We start from the raw sequence: 9,732 nt of genomic DNA on the forward strand, positions 1-9,732 counted from the left end.
ACGCTCTTTCCCACCACTCAGTACTGAGTTTCGTCCCCTTAACAGGGTTTTAAATCTTCCCTCCTTATAGAAAACCACAAAGTTGGTCAAGTGAAAATCAGCAACTTCCCTGGTCCCATTGTCTGAGAACTCTGATTGGCGTATGTTCATAACCCTCCACTTTCAGTGCATTTATCCCAGTGTGGTTTTGATATTAAATGTGCCACTGTCAACTTACTTTGGTTCATGGCGGGCTAACTCCCCATGTCCTACTGAATTTGAAAAAAATGTATGAGCTTTATAATGTCTTTAACAGAGCTTTTGACTTCAACACATTCCTAAAAAGCATATCCATCCATCCACCCAACACTCACTGAGTTTCTACTATATGCCCATATCTGTTCTTAGCACCAGGGACACAGCCGTGAACAATGCAGGTATATGGAGTCCTTGTCAATTGCATTCTAGTGATTTTGGTCCAGTAATATAAGCCAACGTTTAATTAACTATTTTGGATGTTGATTACCTCAGAAGTAGAAAATACCAGGACTGGAAGGGACCTTAAAGATCATCTAGTAAAACCTTCTCATTTAACAAATGAGGAATCTGATTATGCCAGAAGGAGAATGTGGGTGGTCAGAGGACCCTCAGTCAGTGGTCAAAGAAGGACAGAACCCAAGTCTCTGTCCAGAGCATTTCTCCCTGTGATTCCCTAAGTCTTGACTTGGTGCCTGTGAGTGGATGATATACAAAGCTGAGCATGCTCATTGTGGTCACAGTAAGAACAGGGAATTCAGCATTATTTCAGGTGATTGGAATCCAGGATGAGAGGAAGCACTTCTCAAATGAAAATACTTCATGTCGTCTGTATGGTACATGGTGACGTCTTGGGGAGGGAAGTCTCTGGGACATTCTGGGAACTTCCCGAGGGGGAAAGAGGAGATGAGTAAATGCAGTTGGCCCTGCCAACAGTTACCTGGATTGGATTTGAATTGAAATCTCAGCTCCCAGGTAGGGTAATCAAACCCCCACTCACCTCCTCCCCTCAACCCAGCCAGGCCAGACTCGGTGCCTAGAATTGTACCTCAGGGGCTTTGTCCCCTTCACTTTCCTCCTGAGTGTCCCCATGCTGTCCCCACCTTAGGGACTGCTCCTCAGACAGAGCTTCTCTGGGAAGACTGTTGAATTGTGGCTGGACTGGCTCACAATATGTATATCCTCCCCTATTCATTTCTCTTTGATTCTTTTTCACATTGCTTCCTGACCTTGCTACTTCTTTTGTGTCATGATATACACAGAAAATAATATTTGAATGGTGCACTGGAGCAACCTGAAGGGAATGTGGGCGTGCCTATATGGGACTTGGTAAATTATTCATCACATTTTTTCTATGTTACTTGAGGTTGATGAGAGATTATAAAATATACACTTTTAAGAAAGATACTAAATAACAAATTTGCATAAGAGTTCTAGAAGTCCATAAAAGTTTTTAAATGAGAAAGTTGAGTTGGCTTCCATGAGCATTACATTTTTATATATTAGTTTTGATGCTTAAAATAACTAGAATGTAATTTACATTCAGACTTAGTGATAATTTGTTCAAATTCCTAATATGCACCATTGACTAGAAACTTTGTTCACATAAGTAGATGATAAAAGTTTTAAAGCCATTATTTTTTTACAACCATTCAAAAATTTACAACAGTTGAATTATATTTAAAGGCTCAAGTAGTTCTTCCTTTTCTTTTACTAGTTATGTTGGAATTTCTTGTAACAATTTGAATGGATTTCTTATTGGCCTTTTTCCTATCAAGTATTTCAAAATAATGACTGTGCATGCACTGTTAGAGCAGCTAGTTCGGACACTGCTGAGGGCGCACCAGCACAAATGGTGTGTGGACCAGTTGCCCTCGCCTAGTCTGTTCTTCCCCTGCCACACTGGCTGCACCTTGGGTGCAGACTGTGGTCTTGGGTGACGGGACACAAATCCTCCCATGGGTCCTTGTCAACCAGGAGCAGGGGCTGCTGGAACAGAATATGCCTATGATCTGCACATCCTAGGTCACACTCCAAGCATTGCACTGAGTGGCACATGATGCACTTCCATGCCTGTGACCCTGCTGTGCTGGAGTCACCCTTGTGAAGCCCTCTGGACTGCTTGGGCCTGCAGGGGTGGCCTGGCTCTCTGTCCTCAGGGCTGGTGCTGTCTCATGGTGCACTACCCACCCTGGTCCCTGGCTGGGAAGCTCCGCTTAGCATATTGCTCCTAGAGGCATTTCCACGTCCTCCTGTCCATGTGACTGCACCCTCTGGTGCTTCCTCCATCTGCCTCATTTTGAGCAGATGATATTTTTCTCCTACTTTACTGAGAAAGTTGAGATTATTCAATGAAAACCCCATTTCCCCCCCTTTTTATGTATCTGAAATCTCCATTCTTCACCTCCCTTTCTTTCTCCCCTCCCATTTTCATTTGCAAATATTTGTGCACCATTCAGTTAATGTTGCACACACTGTCGGCGATGGGTGTGTGTGGTGTGGATGATGGAGAAGAAGACAGGTCTTTTCTGCTGGGACTACAGGGCATGGTGCAGGAGAGTGAGTGAGGCCTCAGCGTGTTCCACACGCCCCTCGTCCTGCTCCTGTCCTCTGGCACACTCCCCAAGATTCCCTTCTCTCCAAAACCCATCTCCCGCTACTTTTACACCCAGTTGCTGCTCCTGCTCACTCACTAATGGTTTATCTGACGCTGGTCTCCCCCTGGCTCTCCCAGCCACTCAGTCTTCAGCCTCACGCCATCGGGATCCTGCACTCACCACATGGCAGAAATTACTTTCTCAAAGGTCATCAGAGACTGAAATGCCAGATGAATGGCATTTCCTCAGCCTTCCTCTACTGCAGCCTCTCTGTGTGATCAGACACTGATGATCCCTTGATCCCTTCAGTGCTCCTCCCTGTCTCAGTGACACCACATCCCCCATCCTCAAGGATCTTTTTCACCACAACTGGAGAAAAGAGCTGAGGAGGGCTTGAGAATGAAGGCTTGAGAATGTGGGAGAGCAGGATGGATGGAGACCAGAGTGAAAAGGCGGGAACTAAGTCTTCAGTGCACTGGGACTCAACGACTTCTACTGAGTTACTTTGACATTTTTGGATTGTTCCCCTTTGGCTTTTTATCTCGGCATTATGGGTAGTGAACATCCTCAGTAGCAAAAATGTGCTTTGTATTTAAGAAACAATAGGGAACAGGTTAGTGACCAGATCCTGTTTTCCAGGCCAGTTCTTTGGATGAAATGAGAATCTTCAGAAGAGCCAGATGCCTGGGCTGTCGCTCCTCCCTCCCAGGCAGAGAAGCTACACTCATCTGCTCGGCACACAAAGGCCCCCGCAGTGCTCTTGGAAGGTCTGTTCATTGAATCCGTCAGTGCCTTTCCTTCCTCTCCTGCCCTATAAATGAGGATTTCTCCCAAAAGTCTGTGCAGAGCCTCTCTCTTCTGCTCTCTCTCTGTTTCCTCTGCAGTTGAAATCCAAATTCAAGACACTGTTGTCCTTGTCTTCCCTAGGTTTCATCCAACAACAGGGCCTGTGAGAAGGGCTAGGATGCAGACCGTTAGTTTGGACAGTGATATCAAGGAACTGGGGTGAAGGTGGGCTGAGAGGACGTGGGATGCGGCATGAGAGGAGTCTGACCCAGTCCCGTGTCACCAACTGCTTTGTGCTGTGTGCTCTTGAATGTCCCCAATTGCCTGCAAGCTCAATATGTTGGAAGTCGCACCAGTCACGTGGGCATCATGGGAGTGGTGTAAGGCAGAGGGCCATGTAGCTCAGGTCTCATTCACAGAAGCTTCAAATAAAGATTTCTGAAGAAGTCTTGTGTGGGTTAATTTGTTACATGCAAACATTTATACTGTATTATATTTTTATAACACTGCTTTGTTTTGTTTCTTAATTTTTCATATTTCATGATATCAGGAATATGAATATTAGAAGTTGCCTATGTTCCTTTTTATCTCCGAGAAGCCATTTTTTTCTGTGCCAGGGGTTGGACCAGCATAATTCTTGTGTTGGATTGTTCTAGTTCTCTTCACCAAAAGTGAAGACCAGAGCTCTGTGGTTCTAAGGCTCAGCCCTCTGCACCACATTTGAATTCTCCTATACTTCACCCCATTCCAAAGAGTTTAGCTCTTGAGTGGCTTCTGGGTCAAACCCTAATCTCCCTGAAGGTGGAAGCTTTCTGCCTGTCTTTTGCCTGGCTCTGTCCAGAGCACCTGGGAACTTAATAAATTCTGTTGAATGAGGTTGATGGTGACAGCAAAGTTTCCCAACCCCTTATCCTGGAAGGCCTTATCTCAATGATCAGATGTGCCTTCCATAGGAAAAATAAAGACAGTAATGATGGCAATTCACATCTATATAATGACAATAGCAATGGTAATGGTAATTCACATCTTTGTAAAGATTATTATTATAGACAATATCCTTTAGTCCTCCAAACCTTCATGGGGATAAGGCAAAGGGCACATCTAATTACCCTGACTTTATAGATGAGGAAATTGAAGTTCTAAGAAACACAGTGACCTGCCAAATATCTCATTTCCAGCAGTTGAATCCAGGTCTTTTTTCTCTTACTCTAGAACTCATTGGATCAGCGAGGGGTAGACAGAAGAGGAAAAGGTGATGGTGATGGAGGTAGGTGGGTTGGGGTCTTGCTAAGTGTGAATCCCAGGTGTGATGAGATTACAGGTAAAAACTTGGTACACTTGGAATGAAGACAAAAGCTGCGGCATTTGCAGAGAAGGGGAATGTGGGCCAAACTTTTGATGGATCTCAGTTGGCAAAGCTGTGGCACCTTATGCCTGAGCTTCCGGTCTGTGCATTGGTGGAAACAGAGGAAAAGAGGGGCCATCGCAGCACAGGGCAGACATTGTGGGGCTCCTAGAAGAGGTCCACAATGGATCAGAGACCATCCTGCCAAACATGGGGCCATAAAAGAGCTTTTGACAAATATATAAAAAGGAAGCATTACATTGTCTTCTTAGTGAAGAAGAACTGGAGGCCAACACCAGAAACCACAGTTGTGTCTTTATAGCTGCTATATGTAACCCTGTAGAATAAGTTCTTATGTATTTCTCACTATAGAACATGGACTTGAGCATTCTCAGTAAATGTTTTTGCTGTTTTTTTAAGGTCCTGAGTTAAACAACCCCTCCAGTTATCATTTTACATAGATAGCTGGGCAGCAGACCCTACTTAACGAGTTAATGTCCAGGGGAAAAGTCTACTCAGAATTCTAACATAAGATGTTGTTATTTGTAGTAACTGCATTTGAAGAAAGGAGAAGGGATAAGCTCACTATCCCGATGCTGGGGACCACTGCACTCACAGGCTTTGTTCATATAAAAGTTCAACCTGGGACCCCTCCAAGAATTCCCTTGTAGTCAGCTCAGGCTGGAGAGAGATGACCTTGTGATATTCAGCAGGTGAGAGGAAGATAAACTTTGTATCATCAGAGAGCAATTTTCTAAAAGGTCACTTTTTGAATGATGTATTTGTCCAGTAACATATTTAAGATTGATAAGGATTTCATAGTGTTTATCTGGGGAATAAAACATGAATGATCTTTTTGTTAGTTGAGATGTTGATTTTTCTCTGCTACTGACATGAAGTATTCTTTGATTTGGGGTGGGGGCCAATTTCCTCATCAAAGCACCCCATGCTCAGCGAGGGAAACACAGGGAAGCGGTCCCCAGAATGCTGTTAATGTGAGTTAACTCAGCTTGTTTCAGGCCAGGTGAGGCAGATGTTACTGTCTCAGATGTGCCCTTGTTTAACCCTATAACCATAATGTGGAGACCTGGTCCAGATGACACAGATATGAGTGTAGTGATGGGGGACTCACTGTCCTCAGATTCAGCCCTTCTGTTGCAAGCTTTCACTGTTTTCAAGTTTATTATTTCCCCCATCAATTTTAGCAAGGTCATCTGAACTGTACACTGGAGAGCCCTCAAGCGCTGGCAGACCACTGTCATGTACTGTGAGAGGCTTGGTGAGAGCAAGCGCTACTCCTCTTGTCAGGCAGAGCTGGGGTATTGCTCGCTTTCTTTGCCGATGGGCTGTAAATGGGGGCAAATTGCTTAGTTTCTCCGATCCTTGTTTGTGTCATCTGGAAGATGGGGATGGTGGTAGTGCCACCTCAACATAGTTATTGTGTGGGTTAAATGTAGCAATGTGTGTGGTGCTCACAGACGGTGACTGCCACATTGCAAGAGCCCAATAATTATTTGATATAAATGTGTTTCATTGATTTGAAAGGTACATTTGCTCCCAAATTTCAGCACCTCTGCCACAGAAACATGCCACAACTTCTCACAGTGGCTTCAGCTAGGTGGGTCATGACACCGGGCTCATTGCCCGAATGTGCACAAGCATCCAAAGCTCCCGCTCCAAACTTGCAGACTGGGTGTCAGGGGCCTAGAAAACCACCCAGGGGATAACACAGGTGGATTTTTTTTCTAACCTATGAGAGTTAAATTGTTGTGGGGGATGGTGAATTAGGCATGTTTAGCAACCTTCACAAAGCAAGAGTCAAAGTCGGTTAGCTTTACATAATTGCAAAACATTTTTTAAAAAGATTTTATTGGGGGGTTAGGGGAGGGAATAGCATTGGGGAATCGGGGAAGGGGAACAGGCAAGTTGCTGTCCTTTTGTTCTTTAGTCTAGTTGTGGAGGATGTCTCTTCACTGGCCCATGTTGGTATTGTGATCATTGTGCTCTTCCCAGCTGAGGCAGTTGCTCGCTGGCCATTGGACGGCTGCTCCCCGTGGCTCACAGCAGCTCACAAAAGTGCACGCCAGCTGCCGGCCAGCCCCACCGCAGCCTATGCCATTGCCGGCAACTCACGGCAGCTCCAGGTCGAGCTGTTGTTCACCATCTTAGCTGTAGAGGGCAGTGTCACTGGCCCCCATGTGGGATCCGAACCTGGGCCCTTCTGCTCAGAGCTGGGTTCCCAAGCCAGTTCTTAACCAGCGTTCCACTTGGCTGGCCCAGAACATGCGCTCTTAACAACAAAGCTGCTGGTTTGACTCCCTCAGGGGATTTTGGCTACACCAAACCGCAACTAAGATTGCACACAGCACTTTGAGCTTAGATGACATGAGCTGCCGATGGGCAGCCAGATGGTGACTGGGGCCCTCCACAAGAAGATTGAAGAACAACAACTTGGTTGATACATTGTGTCCTAATTTAATTGGCAGACTTTTCTTTCTTAGTAAATAGTACATAAAATAAAAAAATACAGTAAAATAATTCGTGTCTTTAGATTCACTGAAATACAAATATTAGGTAAGTCACAGGTATCTGTGGTTTCTTTAAGTGATTCTCATATGACATGGTCACTGCATTGTGTTTTCTCTCCTTTGAATGAGTTCAGGTTAGTTTGTCAGTTTCTTTGTGATGGTTAATTTTTTTGTGTTAATTTGGTTAGGCAATGGCATCCAGTTGCTTGGTCAAATGCTTGTCTAGATGTAGCTGTGGAGGTATTTTGTAGATGTGATTAACATTTATAATCAGTTGACTATAAAGAAGTAAAGCAAATGATCTTCCATAATGAAGGGATGAGGAGGGGCTGATTCAATCAGTCAAAGAACTTAAGACCCCAAAATGAGTTTTCCTGAAGAAGAAGGAATTCTGCTTCAAGACTGCAACATCAATGCTTACCTGAATTTCAAACCTGCTGACCTGCCCTATGGATTTTGGACTTGCTATCTTAACACGGTTGAACTTGAGCATCAATCATATGAGCCAATTCCTTAAAAGAAATCTCTCTCTCCTATTGGTTCTGTTTCTCTGGGGAAACCAAACTAATATAATCTTTCAATATATATTGGATAGATTTGAACAGCATGACCAATGTAAAACAAAGGAGCAGGGCAGCCTTATAAAGGTCCATGTGAAGAGAACTTACTGTTTTCAATGCAGATTATTTTAACACCAGCTCTTTGGGTGATGGTTGACACTACTTTGTGACTCTCATTCTAAATCCCATATCTTCTCCATTGTCATGCGACTGGTTTTGGCAGACCCACATATAGACCCTTATATCTACCTCAAGAAATTTCCATTTCACTGAATTGGGACCACTGTTTCAGGCTGTAGGCATCCTTTACTACTCAGTGGGCCATCATCTGATGTCATCCTCATATCTGCTGCAGTTGTGAGACCTGGGAGTTGTGAGATCTGTGACTCCTGCTGGTGCAGGTGTGGCGGTGCTGATTCCCTTCTCATGGATGGACATGGAGTGGCTATCTCATTGCAGCTCACCATCTCTAGAGTCAATTGTTCTGGGCTTGGGCTGCACATGGGCAGAAGTGAACAAGCTATATTAATAGTTTCCCCAGCATAATCCATCATCCCCTCAACGATGCATTTCTGACAGTTAATTAGAATCCACACAGTGGAATAACGAACATCGTGTTTAGAATCACAATCTATTGCTGAACAACAGATCAGACAGCCTGTTGTCTCCCATCACCCTGGATGTCTTAAGTGTTCAGCTTCCAATGCCTATTTAGCACTCTTTTTTTTTTAAAGTTGCAGAAAAGGAGTTTATTAGAAGAAAAAATACATTTCAAAGAAACCGAAGCAGGCATGAACAGTAGTAGAGAATGGCTCAAGGGCCATTATTAGAAAAGAAAGTACACTCCAAAGAGTTTGGAGCGGGCCCCGAGCAGAGGCAAGGCTCAAAATGCTCAAAAGGCCTATTTAGCACTCTTTGGCCAACAATTCAGCTAAATGGCTTCAAAAGGCTTAATCACATCAAGGGGATGAAACCTCAACTTGTCCATGGGCAGGAGTCCAAGGAGAGACAGAAGGGAAACTGCCAGTGTCCAAGACTGCAGAGCTGGGTTCTCCCTACGGGGCTGCTGCTTCTGAGCCTGACGACAGGGGTACAGGAAGGAGGAGGCGTCCAAGCAACAACATGTGAGTTAGAGGGGACCTTAGAGCATCCAGTTTAATCCTTTTCTCCTTCAGAGGCTTAAAGAGGATGCAGACATGGCCTCCTATCTCCCAACCTGCGGTATGTTCTTCTGCTGCCCCACCAGGTCTGGGACAATGCTACAGACAGCACAGGCAGCCCTCATGGCAGCGCCAATACCTTGCTGGCTGCAGGAGAAATGCCTGCTGTGCTCACACGAGGACTGCCAGCTGTTTGGCAAACTGAATCTTCTAGTCTGGTTGTCCCCCCATTGTCTCAGGCCCCACAGAGGCAGCAATTCCTGGAAAAGAATCCTTGGCTCTACCTGGTGGAGCTTGTTTTCTGTTCTGTTGTCACCTTGTAGGTAGTCTGTCCCATCCCAGGAACCAAGAGGAGTGTGCCTATGGGGCAGGGGTCCCAGGGTCCTGGCTCTGGGACAGTCAATGTCATTCAACAACCTGGTGTCTGTGGCCCCCAAAAGAAATGCCCTGTCATATTATTATCTGGGGGTACACCCAGATTTCCTCTGTGTACCTCCATCCCAGGCCCCTGTGGTGGTTCTCAGGGAGTCCTTGAGATTATAACTCATCTCCACAGTGTGGAGTGAGCCCGGCTCTTACCAGCTATGGGAACAGGTCCATACACTTAAGCTCTCTGAGATTGTTTCCTCATCTATATAATGGGCATAAAACAGTGTCGATTTCTTAAAGCCTAAAAGAAATAAAGAAAGTAATCATGTAAAGTGATCAATAAATATGTGTTGTGTTGTGTGTGTGTGTGTG

The sequence above is a fragment of the Hipposideros armiger genome, unplaced genomic scaffold (genome assembly GCF_001890085.2).
Source record: "Hipposideros armiger isolate ML-2016 unplaced genomic scaffold, ASM189008v1 scaffold_797, whole genome shotgun sequence".
Taxonomy (NCBI): Eukaryota; Metazoa; Chordata; class Mammalia; order Chiroptera; family Hipposideridae; genus Hipposideros; species Hipposideros armiger.